Source organism: Crinia signifera, chromosome 1, assembly GCF_055691185.1.
Source record: "Crinia signifera chromosome 1, ASM5569118v1, whole genome shotgun sequence".
Lineage (NCBI taxonomy): Eukaryota > Metazoa > Chordata > Amphibia > Anura > Myobatrachidae > Crinia > Crinia signifera.
Genome location: NC_139217.1, coordinates 461,746,253 through 461,773,445, shown reverse-complemented (window position 1 = coordinate 461,773,445; position 27,193 = coordinate 461,746,253). Strand labels below are relative to the sequence as shown.

General features: G+C 49.6%; 1 protein-coding gene across 4 annotated transcripts in view; it reads right to left on the bottom strand.

Annotated features, from left to right (window-relative positions):
* Positions 1-26,343, bottom strand: part of PDZD2 (PDZ domain containing 2) — a 262,332-nt gene extending 235,989 nt beyond the window's left edge. For all 4 annotated transcript variants that reach the window (XM_083155279.1, XM_083155281.1, XM_083155280.1 and 1 more), the window contains exon 1: positions 26,170-26,343. The gene's annotated coding sequence lies outside the window, so the exon portion shown is untranslated. The remainder of the gene's footprint in view (positions 1-26,169) is intronic.
* Between the last annotated feature and the right edge of the window lie 850 nt (positions 26,344-27,193).

Sequence of the window (27,193 nt, the reverse complement as noted above, 5' to 3'; positions counted from 1 at the left end):
TCGTTTGTGTGCCGCAATGTGCGCTGAGCACTGAGGCCGGTGTCGCCCGTGTGTACGGACAAAGCTTTAGGGTCTGCATTCGGTTTGATAGATTACAGTTAAAAGACAGTCACCAGGCCGACTGTCTATTTTTTCCGACACGTAAAGAATAGACAGTGCTTGAGGTCAACTGATTCACAATAGTTGACACACGTACGGTTATCAAGGATTTTCTTTAAAGCTTTCATTAATTCCCATATACAGGGACAACATTTCCACTCGGAGAGAGATAAAGTGGATGGAGATAAACTACTAACCAGCTTCGAACTGTAACATGGTAGGTAGGAGCTGATTGTACTTTCACTCTCTCTCCAAGGTTTTTTACCCTATGCATTCCAATACTTCTATTGGAACACATAGGGCAAAATGTATGAAACATTGGGTCCTGATTGCCCACCATCTGCACCCTCAGATGCCCTGTGATGAGGATAGCCTAATTAGCCATACGATAAAGGATTACATCGCACGGATGGATCACTTATCGCATGAATAGACGCTCCACATGGGAAGCCGCCCAATATTGCCGACGCAGCCAGCGTCTCCTCCCAGTTGTGACGATCTTGATGATTTTTAATAATGATTACTAAAAAAAAAAAATTGGAATTAAAGTTTTTTAAAGCAACTTCTCATGAAAATTGCCCTAAAGGGCCATTAATGCATTCAGGATATACCAACATGTTGTACAAATAATGTTTATAAATCTGGCCTTTGGGGGATAATGTACCAACCAATCAGCTGCTAGCAGTTATTTTAGAAACTCAGCCTGCGGCTAGAACTTTATTTCCACGTTTTAGAAGGACGTGATTTGATTTGAGATGATCTATATAACCCCCCCCCCCCCCCCCCCGACCCTGTGTGTACCGCGGATGAGTATGCAGAGGAACTGACAGCTTTCCTTCCCCGTGGTTATCAGAGCAGGAAGAGAGGGGCTGATAGCCTTATAACAGCACAGCGATTGTACGTTCCCAGGAGAGTTACACAGCCCAATCACACCTTATAGTGATATACTCCCAGAAGTGTTGCCAGGTTTATAGGTTTGGGGGAGAGGCAGCAAACTAACGGTGCGATTCAGACCCGTATTTACTAACCGAATTCACTCCCCTGTTCGAATATACGCTGCCTAGCGACCAGGTCTGAATCAGGCCCTGAGTAAAGCATAGCAACCTATCCGCTTCTGACATTTATTGCTCCTTGCACAGTTTGGTCTGTATTCTTCTGCTGAAATACAGATGAGACTGTGCAAAAAGCATCGCAGCAGAGAGCGACACCACAGGTAGGAAAGAGGAACTGCATGGGTTTTGAAAGTTGCAGGGTGCTAAAATGAACACTTTTTGCTGTGTGCTGGTCCTATGTATGTCTGTTTACACCGCACTGTATATTTGATATGTCAGGTTACACTGTGACTTTATAAATTTATTGCACGACGCTGCAGAATTTCTGTGGCACTTTCAAAATAAAAGATGATAATAATCAAATTAAAGGCTATAAAATTCTTCTGTTAACCATTCAAATAAAAATCTGGGAAACGCACCAAACTCAAGTGCCGCCATAGAACGCGTCCAGCCCAATGACCTGCTTGGTGGTACATAGGACAGTAGCCAAAGCTTTGGGCTTCCGATGTCCATCCTTGCCTATCCCCGGGGACAGCGGCTGAGATTACTTTCCCCCTATATAATCCAAACACCAATACAGGAAATCCTGCTGCAGGGAGAGATCTGACATAGACTTATCTGTCCAAACGTAAATGGAGAACATCATAGGAACTGTACATCGCAGATCCGTCATCGCACGCGTGTGCCTTACAGGAAGCTTCCACGTGGAATAACATTACTGCAGACCACACTACAGTGCCTCCATGGCTCACACCTCAAAGCATATTACACAGTACAGACATCTAATACAGCCATAGACAAAATAAGCTGCAGCACTCAGATCTGCAATAATGTAAGATCCAGCAATTAGCCAGCACTAATGAAGGATATTGATGTCTCTGTAAGCGGAGGTTCAAAACTCTTCACTTAACGCCTTAAGAAAGAAGGAGAAGATTTGGCGATGGAAGCAAAAAGAGGTATGGGTAAAAACCGGAGTGGACAAACCCCGGATCGGACAGGCTCCATTCATCAATTTCTGTAATTCTGTAGCTTGTAGTGTCCGATCCGAGGGGTGTCCTGTCCGGTGGGGCTGCGGTGACACCTGTCACCAGGGAGAGGAGAAGGGGTAGAATAAAGCCTCTCTCCATGGTCTGGGGGTGTAATGAAAACCGGAACGGTCCGGACCACAGGCTGTAATCTCCCCTTCCATTTGTCCCTGGTGAAAGACATCACAGACATCTCCCCGGACAAGACACCCCTCGGACGGGACATCCCCCGGACCGGACACTACAAGCTCCGGAATGCAGTTTGATGTTCGGTCTGGCGTTCCGGGGTCTTGACCGGGTCCGGTTTTTCTTAGTCCCAGCAAAATGCCAGCACCTGTGCACCTGGAGTAAGGAATGCTGCACTGCAGGGGGGAAGATGTAATTTGTGCTAGTCACACACTATTCTTCATTCAGTCCGATTCACTAGGTATTGGCAGATAGGCCAGACAGGTTTATGCCACTTCAGCTCATAGCCCCCACGAAAGCTTGGCAGAACATACCTCCCTGCTACCTCCACCAAAGGTATATGGGGAGGAACCTCGGGCCCCCAACAAAAATATTTACACTGCTATTCAGGTATAATGTGCATTGTCCCTGGGAAAATCGCATACATTACACCATAGAAAGGGGATAGCCTCATGCCCAACTTTCACCCCTCCCAACAGCTCCCTCAAATTTGGAGTTGAGATAGGATGGTGCAACATCCATCCCCCCCCGTACCAGGGGCCCAGCTGAACACTTGGAAGGCACCACAAATAACGTCAAGCCGCAGGTTCATCATCCTCTTGAGCACCAGCTGCTGGATAATACATAAATAGTTGGGTTATTTCCACATGACTTTACTGTAGGAAAATTGCATAACGGCACCAAAATGCTTCACCCATACCACAAAACTGGAAGAATGAAATATCACCAATGTAACATCTGACAGCAGCTGAAGCCGCACTGCGGCCTTGTGGTCGACACCCCCCCCCCCCCCCATCGCTGTGTCATCTACTCAAGCTAATAATCGTGTAAACGGGTATCACAGTACCAAGGCCACTGATTATCACTGATGATGTCATAGTGCACCATGGGATGTGCGTCACTGAAACAAGCTCCCCCACTCGATTATACCCCTTTCACACCAGCCTAGATTCCCGGGTTGGGTCCGGGAACAACCCGTGACTAGCACTGGTGTGAAAGGTTCCAGGGTCAAATTCCTGGGTAAGTTTGCCGGCATTTCAACCCTGCTAGGTAGCAGGCCTGCTCCCGGGTCCTTCCCAGACTACTGGCTGGTGTGAAAGAGGCAGGGACATGCCCCTCCTTCCCGTGTTGCCTCTGCTAATGCTGATTGGCTAGCAGGGTAACTTCCTGTTGTGGTGGACACGCCCAGAGGCAGCACACAGCGTGCAGGGAGACACTGTGCAAGCTCTGTGGCATCACAGACCCCAGCAGTGCTATTTCACCCCTGAAAGTCAGCAATGTCTGCAAAGCCCCGCCTTCTCTCCCTTTACCCCTCTCTCTAATTACCTCATCTTTGTGAGCCTAAAAAAGGCCATTTTCAATGGCAATACAATAGCATAGCAATACAGGGTCATCCCGGGTTCAGTGTGAAAGGTGCTGACCCGGGTTGTCCCCGCTTCAAAAGCATGTGTGAATGGGTCCCAACCCAGGAATGTCCCTGCTTGTCCCGGGAACTGAATTCCTGGGTTTGTCCCGGCATTTCTGGTGTGAAAGGGGTATTACTCTCCTCGACATGCAAAGCTTCAAACAGGTACTGAAAAACCCACCTGCTCCTCAAACCTTGACCTCTGCTTAACCCAGTACCGAGACCCGTCTATGTATCTGCTGCCTCGTGTCCTGGCCATCCCTGCCATGCTCACTTCGTGCCTTCAGGACTCCTTGTCTGCACCTTGTGTCACCTGTCTGTCCCCTCCCCCCCTTATAGATTGTAAGCTCCTTGGAGCAGGGCCCTTTTCCCTCCTGTACTCACAGCCCTCTTCTCTCGCTCTTCAAATACAGCTCTACCCTACTCACCTCCCACCTATACCCGCATCTCTTCTCACTCATACCCGTTCATCTCTACCAACGACAGTCGCCCCTGGTAGTACACCTCCTCTGCTTCCCTACATCTCAGCTGTATCGTGTACTGAGAATTGTGCTGCTACTTGTTACCTGTGCTCTGCTTTAGTTTATCATTTATTGTAATGTGAAGTTCTGTGTAGTTTGTTGTTTTATTGTGTGCCATACGTCCTTCGGTCACGGTGCCTTGCTGTGCTCGGCACATTATTGTATGTGCCGAGCGATTGTATCATCCACTAGGATTCTACCCCCACATCCTAGTGGATGATATGGTATGATACCGCTTGTCGGCACATGTTGGCTTAACACAGGCAAACCTTTTTGACTGTTGACCTTCCCGTTGACAGCTGAATGCCAACAGGGTCTGAAGGTTGACACAAGTGTCGACAACGCAAAGGTTTTTTTTGTCCCGAATGTTGACAAAGTCGACATGGACACTATCTAAGCATACTGTGTCGCTCTCTATGCCCAGCACACTGTTATATTCTCTCACCCCATCCATCCAGATTCGCCCCAAACAAAGTGAAATGGCTTTGGTGAAAATGGACTCAAAAACTCATGATTGAATACTGATTGGGGAATTATTGACGATTTTTCTCCTGGCTAATAAATTCTGCCAGGACTGACTACCCCCTAAATGTATACAGGCTGTACCCAAGTAAACCTAAACAATAAAACACCATAAAATGCAATAACATCGATATTATTCCATCTCTGCGACATGTAACAGAATAAGAAACACATGGATTACATTGTTGTGACCCCCCCCCACCGGTACGGTCTTCCATGTAAGGTAATCTGATGCGTTATAAGACAAAACAGCTGGATGCTCTAGTCACAAAGGGGTTACATATCCGGATCTGTAACTACAGTATGGTGGATACAGTCATTTTCGGCAGAATCCGCTATTAAACAATGTTCAAGGTAAAATTCTACTAAACTACCAAGACAAAAAGCAGAAATGATAATGCTGACCGCAGAGTTCGGAGAGGAGACCAGTTCCGTCCAGCTTTCAATGAGGAGTCCCCGACATAACGTGGATACAAACAGACAGATGCTGCAACCTAACTCAAGAGCGGCGACACACGGGTATCACTCAGGTTGGGTTATCATTTGGGATCATCTTCTGCTCCACAATCCTCACTTATCAACCACTTAACCCACCAAGCCCAACATAGATCCTATTTATTCTGACAAGATCATTGTCGGCCATTGCAAGTGGTCTGAACCAGTGGTGGCTCCAGACGAGGGGATGCACAACAGTTCAAAGTTCACATAGGAGAGCCACACACTGCCAGGACGACAGTTCAGAATGGCAGTTGGAGTTTCTCCCCTATATCAATTTTGAACTGTGCTGCAGCCCCAACTATGCAGGCCGCCACTGGTCCTAACTGTTGTAGGAAGGTAGTTGCGTCACAACCATGTGACACGCGATGGCAGGAGGAGGAGCAGGGTTGGTGGACTAATACGGTCACTATCCGTGCTAACATGTATTGCATTTAGTAACCAGGTGGCCAACGAAGTGTAACGAGCACGGGAGGATACGGGTGTGGTATAGTAGCCCGACAGTCGGGATTCCGACAGTCATTAGTCAGACGTCGGAATCCCGACAGCACAGCGTGGGGAGCGCAATGAAGCCCCTTGCGGGCTCACTGCGCTCGACACGCTGCGGGCACGGTGTTGAGCTGCGCTCGCCACCTATTTTATTCTCCCTCTATGGGGGTCGTGTACCCCCACGAGGGAGCAGTCGGGATTCCGACGTTGGAGGAATGACTGCCGGAATCCCGACTGTCGGGGAGCCGTCCGGCACCCCAAGGATACATTTGGGTCCCCATACCTGGTAAAATCATGCCACTGAAGCCAGGCTGCAGGCCCAGAGAATGGAGCCAACCCATCCTCGTTTTTTGGAACGCTGCCTGACACCACCCCCGTGGCCACTAACAGACACCAGCAGCGGCACGCCAACCATGTTGAGGCGTATCCGCAACCACGGGCAGCCCCAGATCTGCACATGAGCAAACATGGGGGATGTGCGGAAACATTGGGGTTACGTACAGCACATCTCTAAAGTAGGATCCGTCACGGGCCGGTAATAAACCAGGGAAAATAAACAGAAATCGCATCAATAACAGGCAGTGCCCGGACTCCAGCAGATCATACATCAGGAACATCAGGAAACTGGGAACAACAAAGGGGCCACTGTCCTCCAACCCGCAAACATTAATGTTCTGCTAAACATTTTACTGACAAGGAAAACAGAGGCGAACGCTGATGAGATTACAGACATTTACCAGATCGTGCCGTAGTGATGTGTTGTACATACTTATCATCAACACGCTGCTCTTATATAATACATTACATTATAATATCATTCATACCGCAATCATTATACCAGGGAGAAGACATGGCGCCTTCCCCGGTCACATGGAAGTCTGCTCAGATATTCAACTGCAAGACAATATTTAAATGGTTCCAAGAAGTTGAACATAGGGGTCTATTTACTAAGCTTTATAGAGAGATGTAGATAAAGCACCAGCCAATCCGCTCTTAACTGTCAAGTTACAGACTGTATGTAAAGAATGACAGCTAGGAGCAGATTGGCTGGTAGTTTATGTACGCATAAGGCTCCGGCTGCTAGTGTGTACAGTGTCAACATGAACGGTCATGACGCGATGGCTGGCAGTCTGTGACTTGTATGATTTGGTGTCGAAAGCCCAACTACCAATACACTGTACACCCCTAAATGCCACAGCCCCATAAACACTGCTCTGAGCAGAAGTAGGGTGCACAGGGTGGCAGGAGCACAGGGAAGAGGGGGCTGAGTGGGTACAGAGAGAGTAGGATGGCAGGAGCACAGGGCAGAGGTATCTGTGAGCGGGTAGAGGGGGAGTAGGATGGCAGGGGCAGAGGGCACTGTGAGTGGGTACAGGGCGAGCAGGATGGCAGGGGCACAGGTCAGAAGTGGCTGTGAGTGGGTACACTGGGGCAGGATTGCAGAGGTGGCTGTGAGCAGGTAGAGGGGGAGCAGGATGGCTGGAGCACAGGGCAGAGGTGGCTGTGTGTGGGTACAGGGTGAGCAGGGTGGCAGGAGCACAGGACAGAGGTCACTGTCAGTGGGTAGAGGGGGAGCAGGATGGCAGGAGCACAGGACAGAGGTGGCTGTGAGAGGGTACAGAGAGAGCAGGATGTGAAGAACACAGGGCAGAGGTGGCTGTGAGTGGGTACAGGGGGAGCAGGATGGCAGGAGCACAGGGCACTATGAGTGGGTACAGGGCGAGCAGGATGGCAGGGGCACAGGGCGGAAGTGGCTGTGAGTGGGTACAGGGGGGCAGGATGGCAGGTGCAGGAGCACAGGGCAGAGGGCGCTGTGAGCGCTTAGAGGGCATAGGTGATTGAGCGGGTACAGGGAGAGCAGGAGCACAGGGCAGAGGTGGCTGTGAGTGGATACAGGGGGATTAGGATGCCAGGGGCACAGGGCAAAAGTGTCTGAGTGGGTACAGGGGGAAGGATGGCAGGTGCACACGGCAGAGGTGGCTGTGAGCAAGTCGAGGGGGAGCAGGATGGCAGGAGCACAGGGCAGAGGGCACTGTAAGTGGGTAGAGGGGGAGCAGGATGGCAGGAGCGAAGGGCAGAGGGCACTGAGCGGGTAGAGGGGGCGCAGGATGGCAGGAGCACAGGGCAGAAGTGGCTGTGAGAGGGTACAGGGAGAGCAGCATGTGAAGAGCACAGGGCAGAGGTGGCTGTGAGTGGGTACAGGATCACAGAGCAGAGGTGGCTGTAAGCGGGTAGAGGGGGGTCAGGATGGCAGGAGCACAGGGCGCTGTGAGCGGGAACAGGGCAGAGATGATTGAGCGGGTACAGGGAGAGCAGGAGCACAGGGCAGGGGTGGCTGTGAGAGGGTACCGGGGGGGGGGGGGGGGGGGGATTATTGTGAATTAGTGCGAAGTTGCTGCACCAGACAGAAAACCACACATCTATAACAATACATCTTATAAATGGGCAGCAATAACACACACACACACGCAACAGGAAAGTCTGGGAACAGCTCCAGCTGCATAAGAGCCCCCCACCCAGGTACCAACTCAGCCAACAGACACCCCCCCCCCCCTCCACTGCCCAGTATTGCGATTACTGTTATAGCCTCAACGCTTGGGCCGCCACCAATTCCTGTATAATTAGAATAAATCTCTCCAGTTAGCCCAGCGATCCTGTCCTGACATTTTAAGTGGGGACTCTCTCTAACTGTTTGCACCGACATTGTGTTATATTAACTCATTATGCGTCAACTGTTCATACGTGTGAATTTTCTACACACAGCTCCTTCTACGAGGTGAAGTACCACCACCGACCACTAGAGGCCACTGGACCTACCAATTTATTCCTTTATGTGCTAAAAGAGGTCATAACAGAAAGTGAAAGCAAGTTTTGCAGGGACACTGATATGTGTCAAACTTGCCGGATTTGGAGAGAGGGAGCTGTGAAGTCAGATTGGAGGTAGGAGCAGATGGGGACTGGGGTGAGGTGGAGAGTTTGTGGGCTAAAAACAGTCACAGCTCAAAGTGCAAGTAAAAACTGTCACAGCTCAAAGTGAAAAAACATGGCAGAAGCCGTTATTTTGACGGGCTTTTAACGAGTATATACAACATAATCACAGGATGCCGCAAAGCTGCATAGGACTATGCATGTCCTGTCACGGCTTCTTCGATACTGTATCTGTAGAGCCTCAGATACAAGATCCCAGATTTCCAGAACACAAAACCTTCTACATCGCTCCGTTTATAAAGTCTCCACTGACCAGACCAACACTGCACGCTGTGAGGCAGTCTGTGCCGAGGGCTTGTGGGACGCTGTCCTACCTCCACCAGACAGACATCATCACCCCAAAAGCACAGCCGTACTGACGGAACATTTACTGCGTCTCCAAATAATGTCATTTCCACATGCCTGGGGAACAGAAGCCAGTTTGTTTCAGTATTGTATGTGGCCAAGGTACATAGAGGCAACACGCAGGGCTGGAAATACCCTCTGCACCAGCCGGGCAGCGATGCAGAGCAACAGGCCACGGAGATGCCTAAATGTGGTCCTCAGACACACAGGACTTCATACCAGCAGGTGGGCACATTGTGCGGGAACATCTATAGCTGCCAATATAAAAGATCTTGTGGAATACCACCTTAAATCCTATTGTCTAAAGGTGCGTACACACGGGGGGAGATATATTGCTAGCAATATATTGCTTGCAATATATTGCTGAGCAATATATTGCTCAGTGTCTCTTTTTCAACAAGCGACCAGAGATGGTCGCTGTTGAAAACGAACCTCTGCTGGGGGTGCCGCAGAGGTAATTAGCTGGTCGCAGGAGCAAGCTCCTGCGACCAGCGATTCCAATGGAGCAGTAAACGGGAGCGCGCACCCGGCGATTTATCGCCGGGGCACACTCCCAATCACTGGCAATATGGTCGCCTGCGACCATATTCCCAGCGATTATAGCACCTATCTCCCCCGTGTGTACACAGCACTAGTGTATAATAAGGGATTTTCTGGTTGCACACAAAGTCTAGGCTACTGACAGGCATGGCCAAACTATGGCCATCCAGCTATTGTAAAACTACAAGTCCCATCAGGCCTTGCCACAGTTATGCTAGTAGGGAATGCTAAAACTATGGCAAGGCATGCTGGGATGTGTCGTTTCACAACAGCTGGAGGGCCACAGTTTGGACATGACAGGGTTATGACAACAGGTTGCCACAAAGAATCTACTTCTTATTTATTTACCACCTTCTAGGCCAGTGGTTCTCAACCTCGGTCCATAACAGTGCACGTTTTCCAGGTCACCCGGCAGGTGCACTCATTGGGCCTTATTCTAGTTCACTCAGGGGTATATTCAATAGAGGTTTTGACGGCAGTTTTCGACATGAATACATCGTAAGGGGTTCCGATCTATTCAATCATAGCTTTTTTTTTTTTGGGCATGTCAAAATGTTTCGAGATGTCGAAAAGCAGGTGGATTGACGGAAGAGCCGCTAATTCACCTGCTTTTGACGGAAACACAGCCAAACTGAAAGGTTTTGGCTGTGTTTCCGCCATTCTCAATCCAGCACAACAAGATGCCGGATTGAGGCAGGAGGAGCAGCAGCAGCTTACACAGCACATTCCTCCTGTACGCTGCAGCCCACACCCTCCAACACCCTCCCAACCGACTCCCATACATACCCGCCGCCGAGCCGGGTGAGGGCAGCTCACCGGCTCCATATTGAGTCCCCGCTGCCTCGCCCCATCTCACGCTGCCTGACGCCGTCTTCCGCTGCCGCGCTCACCCGGTCCGTGTCATCATCGGCCAAATCCGACATCCGGATTTGGCCGCTGAATTGAATAATAGATGCCGGATCCATTCCGGCAAAAGAATGCCGGAATGTATCCAGCTTCAATTGAATATACTCCTTAAGGTGCGTACACACGGGGGGTGATTTTGTACAATATCGTGGGAAATATGGTCGCTAAGCGACCATATTGCCCACGATGGGAGTGTGCACCGGCGATATATCGCCGGGTGCGCGCTCCCGTTTTTACCCCTGTAGTGATCGCTGGTCGCAGGAACATGCTCCTGCGACCAGCTGATTACCACTGCCGGGCTCCCCCCGGCAGGTTCTTTTTCATCAACGACCATCTCTGGTCGCTGATGAAAAGGAGAAACTGAGCAATATATCTCCCCCGTGTGTACGGGGCTTTAGAGGCAAATTCCTTTTCAGATGGACAAAATCATGTGCACTGTAGGGGGGCAGATGTAACAGGTGCATAGAGAATTAGATTTGGGTGAGGTATTTTGTTTCTGTGCAGGGAAAATACTGACTGCTTTATATTTACACTGCAATATAGATCTCACTTTGAAGAAAAACCCCACCCAAATCAGAAGCCCCGTACACACGGGGGAGATATATTGCTCAGCCATATATTGCTAGCAATATATGGCTGAGCAATATATTGCCCAGTTTCCCCTTTTCATCAGCGACCAGAGATGGTCGCTGATGAAGGGGAACCTCTGCCGGCGGTGCTGCAGAGGTAATCAGCTGGTCGCAGGAGCTTGCAATTAGAATGGGGCTGAAAACGGGAGCGCGCACCCGGCAATTAATCGCCGGGGCACACTCCCATCACTGGCAATATGGTCGCCTGCGACCATATTTCCAGCGATTTCAGCCCCTATCGCCCCCGTGTGTACACAGCTAGACTCTCTCTGCACATGTTACATCTGCCCCACCTGCAGTGCACATGGTTTTGTCCATTTGGGAAGGAATTTACCTCTAAAAGTGAACTAGAATGAGGCCCAATATTCACTGACACATTTTAAAAGATCACAGGTGGAGCTAATTATTTCACCTGTGATTCTGTGTGGAGACCTTGAAAACGTGCACTGTTGGGGGGGGGGGTCTTGAGGACCGAGGTTGAGAACCACTGCTCTAGAAGATAATAGATGGAACCTGATTGGTCTCCCATAGCAACACCCCATCTTCAATAGAACTCCCATCTTAGTAAATAAACTGCAAAGTATCACATCAAGGTAAGGTTTGCATTCCGGTCACATCTCCACCTGAAAGTGAAAATGTGTAACTGTGCCGTAATGTTCCATGCTCAGGCGTCCGGCACCAGGACCACGCTAAGGCGCCCGGCACCAGGACCACGCTAAGGCGCCCGGCACCAGGACCACGCTAAGGTGTCCGGCAACCCAGTACCAGGGCCAAGCTAAGGTGCCCAGCACCAGGACCACGCTAAGGTGTCCGGCAACCCAGTACCAGGGCCAAGCTAAGGTGTCCGGCAACCCAGTACCAGGACCACGCTGAGGTGTCCGGCAACCCAGTACCAGGGCCAAGCTAAGGCGCCCAGCACCAGGACCACGCTAAGGTGTCCGGCAACCCAGTACCAGGGCCAAGCTAAGGCGCCCGGCACCAGGACCACACTAAGGTGTCCGGCAACCCAGTACCAGGGCCAAGCTAAGGTGTCCGGCACCAGGACCACGCTAAGGTGTCCGGCAACCCAGTACCAGGGCCAAGCTAAGCAGCCCGGCACCAGGACCATGCTAAGGTGTCTGGCAACCCAGTACCAGGGCCAAGCTAAGGTGTCCGGCAACCCAGCACCAGGGCCAAGCTAAGGCACCCGGCACCAGGACCACGCTAAGGTGTCCGGCAACCCAGTACCAGGGCCAAGCTAAGGCTCCCGGCACCAGGACCATGCTGAGGTGTCCGGCAACCCAGTACCAGGGCCAACCTAAGGTGTCCGGCACCAGGACCACGCTAAGGTGTCCGGCAACCCAGTACCAGGGCCAAGCTAAGGCACCTGGGCCACAATATTTTTAATGAGGAGCTTCATAAAACACTATTTTATGGTCATGAGTGAGATTTACAGTTGGATATAGACTCTGCGCACACACTTACATTTGGGGAACCTTTAAAGCGCCATAGAAAATGAAAGAACCTTGCTCTATAACAATTTCACTTCGGTCATAAATATTACAACCTAGAATTACTACGCAATAAATTTCTTCTCTTTACCCATAAATAGTTTTGAATGTTGTAATGACGATACAAGTACTCCATGATCTAATGCCGATATTAATCATGAGCATTACAGACAGAAGGGAGAATTATTAACGTGACTAATGGGAAAATTGAAAGCAATTAAATGATTGTATCCAAAACATCCAATTACATTAAAAAAAAAAGGTACCATAAATCCACAAGTGACGGCCCATTACCGTGTTCTAGGGAGGGAGAACACTAAACCAGACTTTTGCCGTTTGTTAAATTATTATTCAGCTGTTGACCCACATGGAATTCTCCTTCCCGGCTCCTGCTGGTAGCGCTGACTAACTGCTGCCGCAGCAATGCTGTATCCGATGTCACATAAACAGGGTGACTAAGTGTTCAGACACTCAGCTAGTCCTCTATGTACTAAAACTGACCCGTTCCCCAGCACAATTCTCTCTGCTTGATAAACAGCAACATGTAGGTACAGCTGCCTTCATTCCTGAGAAAAGATGTGGGTACAGGTACTGCAGGCCCCGTAAACACTCAGCTGGCAGTGTCTGTATGATGGGGTCTCTGTGAGCAGCTGTGGGCATAGGTACAGCAGGACCCGGGAAGCAGGAGCACTCAGCTGAGCAGCGTCTGTATGACGGGGTCTCTGTGAGTAGCTGTGGGCACAGGTACAGCAGGACCCGGGAAGCAGGAGCACTCAGCTGAGCAGCGTCTGTATGACGGGGTCTCTGTGAGTAGCTGTGGGCACAGGTACAGAAGGCCCCGGGAAGCAGGAGCACTCAGCTGAGCAGCGTCTGTATGACGGGGTCTCTGTGAGTAGCTGTGGGCACAGGTACAGAAGGCCCCGGGAAGCCTCTGTATTGCGGGGTCTCCGTGAGCAGCTGTGGGCCCAGGTACTGGAGGACCCGGGAAGCCTCTGTATTGCGGGGTCTCCGTGAGCAGCTGTGGGCACAGGTACTGCAGGACCCGGGAAGCAGGAGCACTCAGCTGAGCAGCGTCTGTATGACGGGGTCTCTGTGAGTAGCTGTGGGCACAGGTACAGCAGGACCTGGGAAGCAGGAGCACTCAGCTGAGCAGCGTCTGTATGACGGGGTCTCTGTGAGTAGCTGTGGGCACAGGTACAGAAGGCCCCGGGAAGCAGGAGCACTCAGCTGAGCAGCGTCTGTATGATGGAGTCTCTGTGAGCAGCTGTGGGCACAGGTACAGCAGGACCCTGGAAGCAGGAGCACTCAGCTGAGCAGCGTCTGTATGACGGGGTCTCTGTGAGCAGCTGTGGGCACAGGTACAGCAGGACCCGGGAAGCAGAAGCACTCAGCTGAGCAGCGTCTGTATGACGGGGTCTCTGTGAGTAGCTGTGGGCACAGGTACAGAAGGCCCCGGGAAGCAGGAGCACTCAGCTGAGCAGCGTCTGTATGACGGGGTCTCTGTGAGCAGCTGTAAGCGTAGGTACAGCAGGACCCGGGAAGCAGAAGCACTCAGCTGAGCAGCGTCTGTATGACGGGTCTCTGTGAGCAGCTGTGAGCGTAGGTACAGCAGGACCCGGGAAGCAGGAGCACTCAGCTGAGCAGCGTCTGTATGACGGGGTCTCTGTGAGTAGCTGTGGGCACAGGTACAGAAGGCCCCGGGAAGCAGGAGCACTCAGCTGAGCAGCGTCTGTATGACGGGGTGTCTGTGAGCAGCTGTAAGCGTAGGTACAGCAGGACCCGGGAAGCAGGAGCACTCAGCTGAGCAGCGTCTGTATGACGGAGTCTCTGTGAGTAGCTGTGGGCACAGGTACAGCAGGACCCGGGAAGCAGGAGCACTCAGCTGAGCAGCGTCTGTATGACGGGGTCTCTGTGAGTAGCTGTGGGCACAGGTACTGGAGGACCCGGGAAGCAGGAGCACTCAGCTGAGCAGCGTCTGTATGACGGGGTCTCTGTGAGCAGCTGTGGGCACAGGTACAGCAGGACCCGGGAAGCAGGAGCACTCAGCTGAGCAGCGTCTGTATGACGGAGTCTCTGTGAGCAGCTGTGAGCGTAGGTACAGCAGGACCCGGGAAGCAGGAGCACTCAGCTGAGCAGTGTCTGTATGACGGGGTCTCTGTGAGCAGCTGTGAGTGTAGGTACAGCAGGACCCGGGAAGCAGGAGCACTCAGCTGAGCAGCGTCTGTATGACGGAGTCTCTGTGAGCAGCTGTGAGCGTAGGTACAGCAGGACCCAGGAAGCAGGAGCACTCAGCTGAGCAGCGTCTGTATGACGGGGTCTCTGTGAGCAGCTGTGAGCGTAGGTACAGCAGGACCTGGGAAGCAGGAGCACTCAGCTGAGCAGACAGACCCAGGCGTTACAAGGGACCTCTAAAATGAACACCAGGATCTGCTATGGATCATCGCAGCGCTAAGTTATAATAGGGGGGGGGGGGGGATCAACCGATGGTGGCGTGATTGCGAATGATTTGCTGCTACCCCATTCGCAGCCATGCAAAGGAGCACTGTCACCGTGACATTATGAGCTGCATTGCTGCAAAGCAAGTCCGCCGGTCTCTCAGTCACTCTCTGCATGCTTATTAGAAGAAGCCCCATCCTCCTAACCTGGAAACCTATCATGGTAAAGCGAGGAGTCTGAATCTGCCATTCTGCTCAAAGCATTTGTTACCTAGAAGACTGCAAGTTTACTAGTTAGTCTCAGGCTTCGTCACAGCCAAATATTGGCGGTTTTAGACTGAATCAAGTTAAACGGTCATCCATGTAATTTTCTCTCCCCTTTGTAATTCTCTATGTTTACTTACACCATTATGTATTAACTCGGTGTACCCTGTTCCGCTAACCCCTGTATGTTCAATAACCAACTTTGTATAATGTTTGACTGGTCTTATTTTTCTTCAAAATGAAAAACATTCTACAAAAAAGAAAAAAAAAAAGGATTTAAAAAGTTTTATCATTCTAAATTAAAGGCTAAAAGGTCCCCCTTCCACTAGTGCGATAGGGCCACTTTTTGTGGGTGATTCAGTACCGCTACCCGTCGCCCATCTGGGTGGTTTTTATTTTCCAATACGTTGGTCCTGGTGCCCAAAGGCTGACATAATAACACAGAGCGCGATCCTGAAGCTGTTCTGGCTTATTTGGGACCCAGAGAGAGACATCAACACTTGGATGTCCCCGTTTTCCATTTCCAAATGATGACTCAGAGCAGAACCTCAGCCCCTGACAGCTCTGTGATCCGGCCGAGCTGCAGAACCTGGCAGGGCGAGGACGCTGTAATCCAGGCACAGGCTGCAGATACGCCAGGCGCTATATAGTATTCATACAGTATATGTCCTTGTGCAGGGGGAAGTCACCACAACCAGCGCCGGGATCTATGGAAATGTTATCTTCCCTATAGAGCAGTTTATGTATAATTAACTCTGATAGACTTGAAGCTGCTCCAAAATGTGACATTATAAAGGAGTCATTATGTTCTATAAGCACTCATCCCCGGTGAGCAGACATTTCCACTCGCCGCGTCCAATTTAACTTCTGAAATAAAAGTTTACATAGGGAGCGAGTAACTGACGTACCCTGCTCCGTCCTCCAGTAACCCTCATTCAGAGTATACATAGCCCCTACGCCGGGGGTAGGCAACCTGTGGTGCTTTAGCTGCTGTGGAACTACACCTCCCAGCATGGCCTGCCACAAGCAAGTAGTCGCTATAGCGACAGCAGTGTGACACAATGTGCCGAGAGCAGCAGGGCCACTTTGACGGTGACTATTTCGACATTCGGGACAAAAAAAAAACCCCCACAAAAACCTCATGCCGACCTTTTCACCATCAACCTTCCCATTTTCAACCTAATGCTTGTGTCGACCTTGCAACCCTGTCGATTTTAGCCACGTCGACCTATTCCATGTGTCGACAGAATGCTGCTCCTCACCTCTAAGTGGGGGATTCAAAGCTCTCAGCTTTATGCAAAGAAGTTTCCACCCAGAACATTCTAAAAAAAAAAAAAGGATTTTGTGGGAACATATTACCAATCAGATAAACTAAACCTTATAAAAAGTGATGCAGTGGTAAAGTATCAGCCAATCAGCTCCTAAATACAGCGTTAGAGGATGGGTTGGAAAAATGACAGGAGCTGATTGGCTAGTACTCTCTCTCTCTCTGGGCGGGATGTATTAAGCTGAAAATGCGGTAAAACCCCCGTTTTACCGCATTTTCATACTGTATGTACTAAAACCCAGCCGCACCGTTACCTCCGGGCAGGGTATCGCCACCTTTGGGTGGTGATACCCTATAGAAGCCTATGGGCTTCTTTTTGCTGCCCGCCACCTCCGCCGCCACCCCGCCGACCCTCCTCTCCCCCTCCCCCTGGCTTATCTTCCTGCTGCAGTTCCTCCTGGACCCCGGAAGGTAAGCCCCTCCTCCCCTAGCAATGCAGCCGGATGTCCTTCCGGCTCCAGGGGGAGGAGGAGGTGACTGGGACAGTCATGCTGAGCTGTACCGGCATGAAGGGAGCAGTAGGCAGCTGGGATGCGCTGGCATCATGGCGGCCGGGCGGCAAAGGGCAGCGATGTATGTTAATACATCCCGCCCTCTGTCTGATAATTGGTCAAAGCTTAGTACATCTGACCAATGAGTGCAGGAGATAAAGCCGCATAGACACGGTGCGATTTGGCCAGGTGATTTTGGATAGTCAATATCGCCTAGGTGGTTAGCCAGAATCACCCCATGTGTGCACTGTAGTAATGCGCGGCCCCTTGGCGCTGATATCACCCAGGAAAATGGACTCTGCAGGAAAGTCCCCACGGCCAGACCCGTCTGCATTTTTAGTCAGCACTCACAGAAAACTCGGGGTGCCGCCTACAAACGCCCCCTGGCTGTCAACTTGCGAACAGCCAGAGATGGTTTCTTTCGCAAAGGGACCCCTTGGATATGCGCATGCCCAATCCTGCATACGTCAGAGCGGGGATGGGCAGACTTCAGTACACCAGCTGCTTTGGAACTACACATCCCAGCATGCCCTGCCACAGTTTTAGCATATCCTATTATAAAAACTGTGGCAGAGCATGCTGGGATGTGTAGTTCCACCGCAGCTGGAGTGCCCGAATAATGCTTAACTCTGCATTAAAGCGGGGAGCACCTCTGAATGTATGGCAAATCCAGGCCTGGTTTCCTGCAGCACTGATGTGTATAAGTCTGTGACATGTGACACACCAGCGCAACATTTGTATTCTCTCTGTCAGTAATAGACAATGGGTCTTCCTCCAGAACGCTGAAAATACTTCATGCTACATCAGGGGAAATTCCTTGAAAAATATTTGAAACATTCCGAGGCTATTCATGAAATTTCAGGGCGTTTTTTTATCAATACATTGCTTTTAGCAAAAGCCCCACAGAAGTAACGCTACAATCAGCCTGACACGCGCGTGTCCTGCACTTACCACGGATCACTTAGCATAGCCCCAAGGATCGCATGGAGACTATAGAAATTAGCATAAGTGCTTGAAAGCGGTGTGTGGCGGAGGAGGACATACACCACATTATGGTGATGGTGCGTATCTGGGAAGAAGAGGATTTATCATCAGTAGCAATCAATGCAGGTAATCCTGAGAAACGTAACCAGCGCTGAATGACTCAACAGGATCCCCCGCCGCAAGGAATATCTATCGGGGCTGCCGTGTAACCTGGCCTTAACCACTGCTTTTCCCCTGGCACCAGCAATATAAACCTCCGATTGGAATTACACATACAGTACCCCAGGCCAGTATACTCCATCACTATGGAGGTGACCGAGCAGTGTCCAGTTTACCAGTATAAACATATTACTTGTACTTTATAAAAAGTCTCAATCCGCTACTAGGCTATATAATAAAAAATGTAATGTAATACTACAGAGAATCTATGTCATAAAATCAAGTGCTGATAAAAATGATGTCATCGTGTTTGTGTGCAGCCCACCTACCACAGTCTTATAAACGAAAAATACATTCTGATCACCCCCAAACCCTGCCCCGCTCCCCAGGGCCGGTGCAAGGCTTATCAGCACCCTAGACAAAACTCCAACCTACTGCCCCCACAACTTCACACTGCCACCAATACCCACTTTCCAGTCCCTCAAGAGAAAGTGTCGAGATGGCTTCTCAGAAGTTCCACAGCCGCCACCTGAATTATGGACAACAAGGATGTCTTCTTCATAGACAACCTTCATTCTGTGATTGGCAGACTCGGTTTACCCCCCCCCCCCCCAGATTCCAGCACCCTGCCACTCTCCCATAAACAGACGAAATAGAGGGGAGAGATGAAAAAGCAACAGTAGGGGGGAATTCAAAAAGTTCACTGAAGTGCAGGCTCGGCGGCTGATCAAGCTCCAATGGAAAAACAATTGAAAAGCTCCGATGGGCGCCATCTGCTGACACATTGACATCTGAATTCCTCCAGAGAGAGGGCGGGAGAGCAATAGGGAAGAAAAAAAAAAAAAAAAGAGAAAGATGATGGAAGAAAGGTGAATAGACAAGAGAGACCAGGTAGCGGGAGAGGAAGAAAAAGGGAGTTTAGGTGTTAGAGGGAAGTGTCCAGAGAGGGATGGAAAATAGAAAGCTGGAGTAAAAGGGGGATAAAGAAAAAAAAAAAAAGAGTGAAAAAAAAAAAAAAAAAAAAAGAATAGAAAAACCCAGTCAGCAATTGGAGCAATTCAATTGTTTCTCCGTCTGAGGGGCAAACAGCTGGCGGCACTGCAGCCTCTTCAGGTGGCAAGCTAAAATGAGCGCAAAGTATTCCACTTGGGAAACCAATCTGAACTTTTCACGCCCATTGGTTTAGTCTGGTAATGCCGGCATCATAAGACGCAATCAGGGAAATAATTGAAGGAATCCCCAAACAATTGAATTGCAACATTGGGCACCCATTTATTATTGCGGCTTTAACAAAAAAAAAAAAAAATTGAATTCCGCCCCTAGAGTTTAATGCAGAGTCAGAAGCATATAAATCTGTCTGCTCAGCGAGCCCCTAAGGTTGGTAAGGGGACTGTAGAGATTTTGTAATAACAAATTGTGTCCTCATTCAGGAGATGTAGGGGCTCAGCATGCACCCGAACAATCCCACGCGCCAGCTCAGGTTCCTAGAACAACCGGGTGCAGCTGCTGAATGTTTCCTGATCAGGACGATAAACTCTAGTTTGAATTTCCACCTCTTGTTAATTATTTTGCTTTTTTTTTATTAACCCAGGGAGATTTCTGGGCCTGGGCTCAAGTTACCGCGGGTAACGTCTGTATGATGTAATTCGGCAGAGCGAGCACAGAAACGCACAGAAAACAATCATATTCCTCTAATAGGTCCAATGGCACCTGGTGCAACAAACTAAAACGGGGGAAAAGATGACATTAACGAATGTTAACATTTGATGCCGCCTGACCGTGGGTACTCCCATCTGGATTAGCAAATCAAAGAAGAGAAACGATCTCATGGAGACTGGGAATCAATAGAAACCTGTCAGCATATCCCAGTCCCACAATGTGTTCTGCTCCTGTTCACCCCTCTCTCATCCGGTACATCTCCGCTGCTTACTGCGATAACAATAGAGGTTGGGAGGTGAGGTTAGGTAGTATCCTATATAATCAATGCTGCTCCTCACCTCTATGGGAGGATTCAAGTGTTTTGCACGGCAGAAAAACTGCCCACCACACAGCAGCGTGCGCTGAGGACAGTCAGTCTCTGCCCTCTCCCTGCACAGTGTGCGACGCTACGGTATTCAGATGGCTCACAGACAACATCTAGGTAGAAAGTCACTAAGTCGACACCAAAAGTTCGACATGCACTAGGTCGTCAAAAGGTCGACACAAGCAAAATGTGGACATGGCAATGGTCATACATGTGGACTCTGATTGGGAACGGTAAAGTTTGCATAGTGTAGTGGGTAGGCAAGGGTACAAGTTGGGGTCAACGAGCTCAGGTGCGGGTATTGACACAAACAAACAAAAATTCATTAAAAAACTCATGTCGACCATTTTGTGTGTTGACCACAAATGGGCAGACTAGATGGGACAAACGGTTCTTATCTGCCGTCACAATCTGTGTTTCTATGGCCTTTACCATGTCAACATTTTGTTAATGTTGACCTAGTGCATGTCGACCTATTGACCTAATGTTTGGGCCAACGTTTTCGGCCCTGTTGACCTTAGCCATGGTGTATAATATAGATAAATAAATAGATATACAAACACTGTAACCGAGGAGATAAAGTTTTTAAAATGTTTTTAAATATGTTGCCCGGCCCCATATGACCTATAAATCCACAGGAACGGTCAGTGGCTGCGTACGTAACCCGGCCCCATATGACATAAATCCACAGGAACGGTCAGTGGCTGAGGAAGTAGAGGAGTGCCGGCGATTATACCCTATATCACACATACAAATTGCATGTTATAACCATTTTTCCACCATTTAGTACATCAGGAACACGGCCCAACTTATTTTCATCATTAAATATAATTATGATTCATCACATAATTAGCTGAGGGGCGGGAGGGGGTGTTAAGTCTGTCATAACGTTATTTCTGACTGAACCATGAGGTAATTTCATCCAATGTGAATGAACTGACAGAAATTAGCCCAGAGAGATTCAACCAGAACACTTATTGCACTCACTGGAAGATTATACAAGGATCCCAGTAATGTTCTGTAAATTAGATGCATCATGGCCAAATAATGACCCCTCCCCTACACTAATATTTCTAATCCACATCATGGGCCTTATTCTAGATCACTCTTTCTGACAAAATCCTTCTTAGATGGACAAAACCATGTGCACTGCAGGGGGGCAGATGTAAAATGTGCAGAGAGAGTTAGATTTAGTACATTGGGCCCGATCCTATTCAGATCTTGCTAGGCTGCAGGCTAACGCAGCCCACGGAATGCACGCCCCATGAATGGATGTGTAGCAATACACATCCGTTTGCATCCGGGCGCACAGAGGAGAAATCATTCGCTGGTTATTTACTATCAAATTATTTCTCCTCCTCTGCCCGGCGCTCGCAGCCGCCGCATGACCCAGGAGTCACTGTGTGGCTGCACGGATTGGCGCAAAGTCGGGGCATATTTCTGAATTCAGGACATACCCTAGTGTGACTGCACGCCTGCCCTCACTGGCTACACCCCTTGCTATCACAGACAGAGTTATGGTCTCATAGGACCAGGCCAACAGGGGATTCCCTCTTACCATAGGTTACTGACTCCACCCACTGCGCAGTAGGCAGGTTTAATGCTGCTACCACCAGGCTCCTCCCATGTGGCGTCTGGGACCATGGGTTACTCACTCAGGCTCCTACCAATGACATCGTTAATTCCGCTAGCTGCTGTGTATGTGTCAACACGCTGCTCACACACCTCATGACTGGGGTCCGCTAGTCCCCCCCGGTGATCACTCCTAGCTAATAATATACACCAAGCATGTCCAAACTATGGCCCTCCAGCTGTTGTGAAACTACAAGTCCCATCATGCCTTGCCATAGTTTTGCTATTAGGGAATGCTAAAACGATGGCAGGGCATGCTGGGATGTGTAGTTTCACAACAGCTGGAGGGCCACAGTTTGGTCATGTCTGATATACACACTCTGTGCTGGTTTATTTGTCAACCTTTTCGTGTCGACCTTAACATTGTCTATCAGCCATTCAGTCTACCGACCCCAGGTGAGAAGCACATGCACACCTTGGGCCAGATGCACTTAGCTTCAAAAGTAATAAAATGGAGAGTGATAAACAGCCAGCCAATCAGCTCCTACCTGCCATGTCACAGACTGTGTTTGAAAAAAGTCAGGTAGGAGCTGATTGGCTGGCTGTTTATCACTCCATTTTATCACTTTTGAAGCTTAGTGCATCTGGGCCTTTGTGAGGTACTGCAGTGTACCACACCAAACAACCTTTATACACTTCATTGGGTACGAATGTGCTTCCTCTCCCTCCACTGAATGCTCTGAGACGTCACCCGAAGCCACAACAGAAAACTTCTGTCCTTATTAGTCCCAGTCCTACTATCAGCTCACAGACATTAGTGCATTCAGATGGGGGAATGCTCCTTATTACTTCCATACATAGCGGCTTCCTCCCACCCCCACAGTTATCTATGTCCCTCTAATAAACACAGGGCCACAGTATGAGGGGTCAGAGGGCGAACCAAGATCCTTACCCAAAGTCATATATATATATCAGTGAGCAGCTGCCAGATTGCCCTGGGAGGGGAAATAAACCTGTGCATTCCTTTTATATTTCCATATAATGTGCCATTTACACAGAGCTCGCCTCATTTTGGTGGCTGTCCTTTTACCCACACCCCATAGAATCACGGTGTGCAGACTCAGTTTAGACCAGCGGAGACTGTTATACCCCTTTCTCATTGCTAAAATAACCCGGTTTAAAGTGTTAATCCCTGCTTGGACCCGGGTCGCTGGGCAGCATGAATGGGTAATCCGGGTCGTGCAAACTGGGTTCCGTTCACACGATAGGGAGGAGGCAGCGTCGGCTTCCAGTGCTGCCCGCCCCCCTGCCCCACAATGACACTTCCGCGTCACCCCCTTTCTGACGCCAGCGACTTGGCTTATTACCGGGTCGCTGTGGGGTGCTCACCTCGCCGATGCCAGGTCGCTCCCGGGACGGACTTGTGACCAAATCCCAGGTCCGACCCGGAATTTGCAATATAATACCCCTTCACACCAGCCTGAATTCCCGGGACAGCCGCTGGTGTGCAAGGTTGCTGGGATATAGCAGGGTTGCTCCCGGGACCAGCCTGGGAAACAGGCCGGTGTGAAAGGTACTTACCCGGCATGCTTCTATCTGGGCAGCGGGTTCCGGGGTCCAGGGATCCGGGCGGCGAGGTCCGGGCAGCGAGGCCCAGGGGTCCGTGCGGCGGGGATCCGGCAGAGGCGGCTGTGCGCTTGTAGCTCTATTTGTCGTGCAGCGCGCGCGGGGGGGGGGGGGGGGGGGTGTCTTTTCAAAATACTTTCAAATTCTCCCGCCCTGCTGCCTGGCAAATAGCGCTACAAGCGCCCCAGCTGCTGGATCCCCGGAGTCTGGACCCCACCACCCGCTGCAGGGACTAGGCCGGTGTGAAAGGGGCCAACGCAGGAATGTCCCTGCATGATCCAGGGACCATATTCCTTGGGTACATCCCTGCATTTTCTGGTGTGAAAGGGGTATAATAGGGGTATTAGACTGTTTTGCTACCACGGCCTGAGTTATAACATTACTGCAACATTTCATTAGTGGACAGAAATCACTGCTGAACTGCACGCGCCGTGACATACTGAAGGTGCAAGAATGAACACTATCAATCGCAAAATGATGCGACTAAGACACCCCAAGAGACCGCGCTGATTAATTTGATATACAAATCTGTATATCTCTGTGTGGCTGTATACGGAGCACAACAAAACTTGTATTGGAGAAAAACGGCGGCTTGTAGCACTATGTATACAGATTCAGAGACTCAGTCGCAGGCAGATATACAAGTGTCACCTATCAAATAACTCAGCACAATCTACTGGTGCGTCCTAGTCACAATAGGACACAATTGTAGGAGTCTTATAAGTGCTACGGTACAGCAGCTTTACACCAACAATTCTGAGGTATGTATTGAAAACTGGGTACCGTAATAACAAATTACTAGTTTACCCCTTTTCATCTACTTAGACGTCTCTGCAAATAACTGTTGCCGTTTCCAGACCACCCAGCAAGTCACATGCTCCAGGTCACCAGCAGAATTGACCAACTGTCACATACTCCAGAGCACAATGGTGATGAAATGTCAGACAGATGATTTGCCAGCTCCAAACAAAGCAACTATTTACCAATAATGTGTGTATAGTTCATGCTACCTTACAGGGATCACTGATCCCTATTTTTTGACAAACTGTTTATTAGGAGTTCATTTGCCTCATACACAGTACCCTACAAGCGCGAATACCTGTAATAATGATACAATGCAGGCCACTATACCAGTCACACCATTTAATCTTTTAATCCCTATGATCCCATTCCTTAAATTCTTCAAGTGCCTTACGCCTCGGCGATGTCACCAGTTTCCAGGGGTTATTGGTCCGGGACACAAAATGGCTGCCTTCGTGGTCTAGAGACGACGGCTCCAGTTCAAAATCCAATTGAGGGTGACTGGTACGTCATTTACAATACAAAAAAATAAAATAAACTTAAAGTGGAACGGGCCTTTAGGAAAATGCTTTATAGGACCGTAGCAATGCATCAGCCCTCAGGCTATGAGGTAATTTCTACACAAAAGCCCAGTTTGTTATGGCTGTGATGTCATTGGTTGTGATGGCACAAGTACAGCCGACGTTTCCTACCCACCCAGTCTCTGTACCACCAGTGTAATAAGCACAAAGTAAAATAAAAAATGATTATACAGCAGGAAACCTTTAGTAGGTTTTACTAGGGATACATTGCCCAGCGCCAATTACCTGCTCCAGCATTCTGCCAACTGTGTAATTACTGAATAACTACGCTTACACATTGGCATGGGCTGGGGTTCTTTAACCCTTCCTCTGCACCAAACTCTTCCATTGAGCAGAATCCAACATTATACCTCCTCTGAATCATCTGCTACTCACATTTGGCACCAAAACGACCAGCTTAATGTACCCTATTCAGGAGAGCCTGCATTTTGGTGCATGGCAGAAAGCAGCTCAGGTTCACTGAATACGGGCACAGGGAAAGGAGCAGTGGGAACACCACAGAAGTGGAAATAAATGCCAAACAACTGTAGTATTGTAACTTCCGTGCAATAGTTATAAGCTGATGCATTGTTGCTCACTGCATGATGCCATATATGAGGAATTCCATCTCACAGCGCTACTTTACCCTACATCCACTAATGCATGCTGTAGGTAAATGGGTGAAGTCCATTGCATATATATATATATATACATACATACATACACACACACACAAACATAAAACCAACATTTCCATCACACAACTTCCATGGTTCTCAGTAATATACAGCAGTAATATGGCAATATACCCTATGCACCAACCCACCCCCAAGTATAATAATACAGTTATTATATGAAATATCCTATACTGGAGGCACAGCTCAGAATAAACAATGGGGAATTTGATATAATGCAATATATAACAAGTTACTGTGTAGGTTATGGTTGCAGCTACAATGGGATCTGGTTGTGCAGCTGCTGCAGAACATCTTGGCAGGGCATTAGCTATGGGGATCCAGAGACAGAGGACTTTCCATAGCCTTTCCATTTTTAAAACTGAGACATGGATTTTCCAGTGCTCCTGGCTGGGTGTACTAATAGGAGTAACAGTGCTGCCCAAATACACCCAGGACCGGGGAGACCCAGCAACTTCCAGGCATGGTACTGAGGGACCCCTCATGCATCACATACCCCAGGGCAGGGGGCTCCCCCAAGGGGGGTTAGAGCCGGCTTACCTGCCGCAGTGTGCGAGGATCCTCCTGGTGCAGAGACTGCTCGGTTCCCGGGGAAGCCGCAGTATGAATCAGGGAGAGGAGGAAGCAGCGAGCCTGCCTGGCCCTGGCTGCTGGAGCACACACTGGGCAGGACTACAGCTCTCACTGCCGCCCCCTGTACTGGGGAGGAGGAGGAGGCGGCTGCTGGTCTCTGGTCCTCAGTCTGCTGCATCCAGCCTGCGCCTGCACCAGGATCATCACACAGCAACATAGGGAGCGCAGGGACCGGGCTGAACTTAGCTTCTTATTCACTTCTTATTCCACCTCCAGCTTCTTATTCACTTCTTATTCAGTCTCCAGCTTCTTATTCAGTCTCCAGCTTCTTATTCACTTCTTATTCAGTCTCCAGCTTCTTATTCAGTCTCCAGCTTCTTATTCTATATCCAGCTTCTTATTCAGTCTCCAGCTTCTTAGGACAATCACTTTTACAAGGGTTAATGAGTGTTGGGCAGAATTAGGGCACTAAAGTGGGCATGGGTCCCAGATTTCATTATTTTGAATAAGTAGCTGGTGTCCTGCAAGGGTTAAACAGCATTGGTCAAACAGTATGACACTTGAAACCCGCACAGGGGGGTCACGTACATATGACCTACCTGCAATCTCTTTTGACCAACAAGGATTTGGGCAGAAATAGAGCACTAAAGTGGGCATATGTCACAGATTTCGTAAAATACGTAAAAAATACGGCCGCTAATTTTCGACCAAATACGCCAGGAAAATACACTTCATTTTCCTGCTGTATTTGGCAGAAGCCCGCATGGATCAGTCCCGTAAGCCCCGTGAGTATAATTTGCTTCCACAGGTCTCCCCTTGGAAGAGCAGTGGAAACCCAGCTGTCTCTCTTAGAGTAGGTTTATCGGTCTGCAACTCAACGGCGCAGCTATTTAAAATGACGTGCCGGCAGCTCCGAGCCGGGCATGTCACGAGCCAGGATGTCTTCTGATCAGGTCCATGGTTATTTGAAATATAGCGCCGGGTCACCAGC